We start from the raw sequence: 6,786 nt of genomic DNA, 5'->3' as shown, positions 1-6,786 counted from the left end.
AAAGTAAGTGCCAAACGAATAAAAGAATTACGGGGATTTAGGATGGAGAGATCACTGAAGCATAATGGAAGAGCCTTATAGGATTTACACTGGAAAAGAGAGGAGAACATAGCTGGAGAAGAACAATAAGTGTAAAGTCCTAGTTGTAGGAATTCTCATGATTTTCTGAGGACAAGAGCTACCATTATGGATATGGCTCTCATTCACCCATTTATTTGAGCATATTCTACTTTTCCAAGATAGGAATCTGTGTTTGGTCATGGTTGGATTAATGGGTAATTTGAGGATAAAATACAGAAAGCATAAAGACAAAGCTAAGAATTTTGGATCATGTCCTACAAGGGGAAGCACTGCACTGAAGGTTTTTGAATAAGAATTTATCATGGTTTGGGAAACAGAGTGAGCTCTTGTCAGTATCACTTTTCATTTTGACCTAATTCATATGAGTACCTTACTTTCTGTCAGTGAACAAAAGCTTCAGATTACTTTTATTAGAGAAAATGAGAAAAAGAAACATCATAAGAGCTACATTTTTAATACTTTTGGGAAAAGACATATAGAGAGCTTCTTATTAAACTCAAAGTGAATGCTTAATAAAGACTACACTGGATGTTTTAAAAAATATTAAATATTTTCTAAAAAGTAGTATTTTAAGATATCAATCTGAGATGTTATGAGCACTAAAAAATAATCCCTGAGGATTGCAGTCACTCTGCCACATTTCTTTGTTTATGTCTTAAGTATACCCTGTTTCTCAAATTAGATTTTTGTCAGCACTTTGGAATTGCCTTTCCTCTACCTATCTGTCCATCTGTCCATCTATCATCTATCATCTATAAATAATTTTCTCTCCCTGGCAGCAGTCTCAGTCACAGAACATGTGGGTGGCTAGCAACCTCTCCCTAGCATCCCTAATAATTAGCCATGGTGGCTGATTCAATCCATGATCCATGGGATCTCGACACAAAAGGATATTGATAAAATTTAAAAGTAATTGTTACTTAGGAGAGCTGACACATGAAACCTTTTAATGTTTTAATGCCACCACTCCCCTCCCCTATCCAACAGAAGCTGGTCAGATGGTTGGTTTCAATCTTGAGGGCATGGGATGCAAAACCCTTCAGCTTTGACTGGTGCCTGGGGGGCAATTGGGGTAGCATTCCATCCAAAATCAGGCAGGAAGTTGACATAGGAAGAGGATGCCAAACAGCAGGGTGTTCTAGCGTTCTGACACAGTCCTTAAGAAATCTGAAACCATTGTGTATGGGGCACAGTTAAACACGGTCCTGACCAGCATTTTGGTTGATGGAACTCTTTGACTTTTTCATCTTTTTAGGGCCTATCTGTGGGATAAAATAGAGGATCTAAGAGCTGAAACACAGACTTAGAGCATTTAGGTTTTCTTGGAGTCATGCCAAAACTGAGGAAATACTTTATTTTCATAAACTCTCTCTCTATTGCTGATGTGTATGAAAGACTTTTCATGTTCCTCTCGATCAAGCTGTCCTCACCTTTGGTTTTTGAGGTTTTAAGATAAAACAAAAACAGTAAAAAAAATTTTAAAAAGTAATCAACAAGAAGACTTGCTATTGTAGAAGTACAAGCAGGAAGTAATCTCTAGGGGCGCCTGGGTGGCTCAGTGGGTTAAGCCGCTGCCTTCGGCTCAGGTCATGATCTCAGGGTCCTGGGATCGAGTCCCGCATCGGGCTCTCTGCTCAGCAGGGAGCCTGCTTCCCTTCCCCTCTCTCTGCCTGCCTCTCTGTCTACTTGTGATCTCTCTCTGTGTCAAATAAATAAATAAAATCTTTAAAAAAAAAAAAAAAAGAAAAAGGAAGTAATCTCTAAAGGTCATTTCAGTCCAGCTGTCTACTTTTATTTAGGGCGCACTATTCATAAGAACATATGTCACCTTAGAGATTATTAGGATATGATAATCTATGTCTTCACCTTATAATGAATTTTAAGAGGTAACATTCTATACTCCTACAACCATTCCTTAAGGCAACTTGAACCTTTCACTTTATAAACATCTCTTCACTATTATGAATCAAGCAATAGTCAGTCAACTTGAATTAATTCTACTCCTACTCTATGCCAGGCATTGTGCTAAGCACTTAGTAATATCTTTTCCTCATGAGAAATGAATAGGAGCTATTATTCTTGATCTTCTTTTACTCTTCAGCCCCCAGTCCTTGCTGTTATCATGTCTATCACCCATTCTGCCTCTAACAGGCATGTATTATCCATACTGGAAATATAAATACAAATATAAAACAGTTTGTTTCTGCTAAGTATTGAGAGTAGTGTGTAGTATTAACTGGATTGGGGAGAAGCTAGAAGCCAGGATATCAGATAAAAAACTAAGGGTTGATGACTGTAAAGGAAAAAAAGGGTTTGAAAAATAACAAAAAAATTAATCAGACCTACGGATTGGTAGGATGTCAGTGGTAGGTAAAGGGAAAAATTAATTTGTTCATTCATTAAATGTGCTGTTTTGAGAGTCAGGAAGAGATAAGGAACAACAAGCAAAAACAAGAAAACAAATTAGTGTGTTAGGAGGGGAAAAAAAGGAGGGGGCATATCCACTTTAAACAGGGAAGAGATCTCATTGAAAAGATGACATTTGGGGCACCTGGGTGGCTCAATTGTTAAGCCTCAGCCTTTGGCTCATGTCATGATCCCAGGGTCCTTGGGATCAAGCCCTGCATCAGGCTCTCTGCTCAGCAGGAAGCCTGCTTCTCCCTCTCCCACTCCCCTTGCTTGTGTTCCTTCTCTCATTGTCTCTCTGTCAAATAAATAAATAAAATCTTAAAGAAAAGAAAGGAAAAGATGACATTTAACTCAAGATCTGAAAATTGGAAGAAACCAGCTGTTTGAAACCAGAAATGTTAGCCAGGCCAATGAGGTGGGGGTGGAGAGTGGGAAAAGGAAGTTAAAAAATACCACCTATGACCACGTGACCGATTTCAGAAATGAGGACTACAATACTTATATTTCTTCCTTATTCTGATATGACTATATTGATGTCTATGATAACCAATTTGTTCCTTCCACTCTCCGTTCCTTTGCCATCTGTTAACGGTAGTTAACTTTACATCTTATATTTTAAATAATAGAATATCAAAGAGGGACGGACTGTGACTCAGCTGAAAAAACAACAAACACCACCCAAAGATGGATGAATGGATTTTGTATATCATCTTTGGGGGAGAACCAGCATGTTGTACAAGGGACAGCTGCATCATTGTGTGGAAGTATCATGTTGACGTTATCTTTATTCAGACATAAATGATGATAAAAGGATACTATGTGGACAAGGGGTGAACTGGGGTTCAGTTTCTGCTAGTACAAGTTAGCTAAGATAGAAGCATAAGTCCTAGAATTCTTTTTACCCTAGAGTTACAGGGAAAAGTCTGCGTGACATGCATAAAGTGGAAATAAAAGAATAGCAATCTTCATACTCAAAAGCCTAGAATCCAGTGTCAGGTACTGTGGCAACTCCCAGTCATTGCTGTGGATCTGCGGACTCACTATGCTGCTGGGGGCAACACCGGAACCACAGCTCATCTTGCTCCTTCCAGATCTTCCAAGCTTCTCCAAGTCCTAAGGCCAGCATTTATGCAGCTCTGTAGCTCTGTGGTGGAGGGATCTAATGTCTCCTGCAAGGCCCTGGTGTCCTCAAGATTAGTGGTGCCTAGAGACAGGTGTGTGTCCTGGCTTGTTTTCATGGGTTCAGTGTTCAAGAGAAAGTGACAGTATTGAGATTAGGCCAAGAAGATCCAACACGTAAGGTAACAGTAGTCCTCAAAGAAGAAAACTAATACAGAAAACAGAAGAAATGCTAAAACTATAATTTTAAAAAACTCTTCTGAAGTAAAGATTTGAAATCATGTATTAAAATGCCTAATGCATAACCTTGGGAATTCTGACCCTGAATGACTGAATTTTTAAAAATTCCTGAACTTAAAATAAGATATTTAAAGAATTCAATAATTGTCTTGGCAAAAACATTATCACCAGACTAACACTCTATTACGTTCCTGTCGGCTACAACAAATTGCCACAAACTAATCAGCTTAAAACAACAGAAATTTATTCTCCTAGAGTTTTGGAGACCAGAAGTCTGTAAAGAGTCTTACAGGTCCAAAATTAAAATGTAACAAGGGCTAGATCCTTCTGGAAGCTCTCAGGGAGAACCATTTCTTTGCCAGCTTTTAGAGGCTATTCTCATTCCTTGGTTAATAGCCCCATATCACCTCACCTTTTCTCCCCTTGCTTCAACAGTCACATTGTTTTCTTTCCTTTCTACAGTCTGCCTCTGGTCCCATCTCATAAGGATACTTGTGAATACATATAGGGCCTCTTTGTATAATCCAGGATAATGTCCGTATTTGAAGTTCCTTAACTTAATCACATCTGCACCATCTCTTTCCACATATAAGGTAAGAGTCCCAGGTCCCAGTTATTAGGACATGGATATCTTTTGGGCAGGAGGCATTATGCAGACTTCCACAAACACTTTAACCAGAAGAAAACAGAAAATGTATTTAAAATACCCAAAAGAAAAATAAATACGAGCCAAGGATTTTTATATCCAGCAAAACTGATATTCAAGCACAGTGGGCAAGGATCAATTGCTGTTTTCAACTTTTAAGAACTCAGAAAATCTTATTCCCATAAGCTCTTCATGAAGAATCAATAGGAAAATGAGCTCCAGACAACTGAGTACACAGACACCGACCTAAGGACTTGTGGTGATCATGAAACACCTGGTTTCTATAAAAACAAGGCTTACTTCCCTATGACCCTGCAATTGCACTACTGGGTATTTGCCCCAAAGATACAGATGTAGTGAAAAGAAGGGCCATCTGTACCCCAATGTATATAGCAGCAATGGCCACGGTCGCCAAACTGTGGAAAGAACCAAGATGCCCTTCAACGGACGAATGGATAAGGAAGGTGTGGTCCATATACACTATGGAGTACTATGCCTCCATCAGAAAGGATGAATACCCAACTTTTGTAGCAACTTGGACGGGACTGGAAGAGATTATGCTGAGTGAAATAAGTCAAGCAGAGAGAGTCAGTTATCATATGGTTTCACTTATTTGTGGAGCATAACAAATAGCATGGAGGACATAGGGAGTTAGGAGAAGGGAGTTGGGGGAAATTGGAAGGGGAGGTGAACAATGAGAGACTGTGGACTCTGAAAAACAATCTGAAGGGTTTGAAGAGGTGGGGCGGGTGGGAGGTTGGGGGAACCAGGTGGTGGGTATTAGAGAGGGCACGGATTGCATGGAGCACTGGGTGTGGTACAAAAACAATGAATACTGTTATGTTGAAAATAAATTTAAAAAAATTAAAAAAAACAAGGCTTACAAAGAAGAGATTATAGTAGATAATGGTTGTATCCTCTGACAATATAGGTATATTATAATTTTAAAATGGGCAGGGGAGAATGAGGAGGATATTTTAAAAATATCTTTTAAACTGTTCTGACTAATTATATTAATGGTAGTTATATATTAGAATTGCTATTCAGAAACTGTTGTGTATGATGTGGAATAAAGTAAATGTATAATAATGATTCAAGGCTCAGCTTGGAGAAAATTCCTGCATGAGGCCTTTTTAAATTCTACTAGGCAGAAGAAAGCTTTTCCTCTCTCTGAATTCTCATTTTAAAATTCTTTTATGACCTTATTATTTTCATGATGATGAGTTTCTGTACTTGGCAGAGTGCTAAGCATATCAAGTTGGCCAGTAAATATTTTTTGTGAATAAATTATCTTGAAGAAACTTATTAGGTACAGAGGTAAAACACAGATATTGCTAATAAAATTCTTATACTGGGTCCACATTTCTTTTTTCCCAAAGTGATGCAGTATCTGAAAGATAAAGTATCTCCATTAGTAATGTCTCCTCATTAAATAGTTAAAAGTTCCTTCTACAAATCCAGGTCCTGCCCCTTGGTAAATGTTTTGTTTTGTTTTGTTTTGTTTTGTTTTGCTGGGTCCAAATTGGTAGCATGGAAATAGTTCCCCAGGGACCCATAATTTTACTGTTTTCTGAAGGTAGTTACTCTCTATAGGTACAATTGATTAGATAAACATCATAAACCATAATTATCTACCCACAAAAAAGCAATTACACCATTACTTATTACCCACTCACAACTTCCTTGTACACAGAACAAGATACCTTGTACAAGATATAAGGTCGCTGTAGGATTTATTCTGAGTCTCTATCCTAGCCATGTGCTTATAAGCAGAAGACATTTGTAAGATGAAACTTTACCAGCTGGTCTTAGACAAAAAACAAACAAACAAACAAACAAACAAAAAACCCCAAAAGATTAAAAACCAAAAACCAAACAAAAAACCCCCCCAAAACAAAACAAAACAAAAACCCACATGACTTTCTTCTAGCTTGGCAGGTTGTCTGTTAATGTGGTGTCAATTGATAACATAACTCATATACTATCCAATAGGGGTTTTCCTGGAAGAGGAATAAAATCTAGCTGAGGAGCCTGGAGAAAAATATAGTGTCCCAAGAAAAGCATAAACATGCAGACAGATGTGTCTAGATTTATATTCCACAAGAATACCTGAATTGTTTTTTTCCCATAAAGTTAAATAATACAGGAAATATTTTCAGATTACACAAAGTCAAGCTCTTCATAAAACTTTTGCCAGAAATTCTCAAGTGGCTAAGTGTGGTTATGTGTGCCATAACTTCCTAAATAATAGCTTCCTTTGGTTTGGCGTGCTAGATGGACCTAACATCAAC

Source organism: Lutra lutra, chromosome 15 (assembly GCF_902655055.1).
Source record: "Lutra lutra chromosome 15, mLutLut1.2, whole genome shotgun sequence".
Lineage (NCBI taxonomy): Eukaryota > Metazoa > Chordata > Mammalia > Carnivora > Mustelidae > Lutra > Lutra lutra.
Note: the sequence above shows the minus strand (reverse complement) of the source record.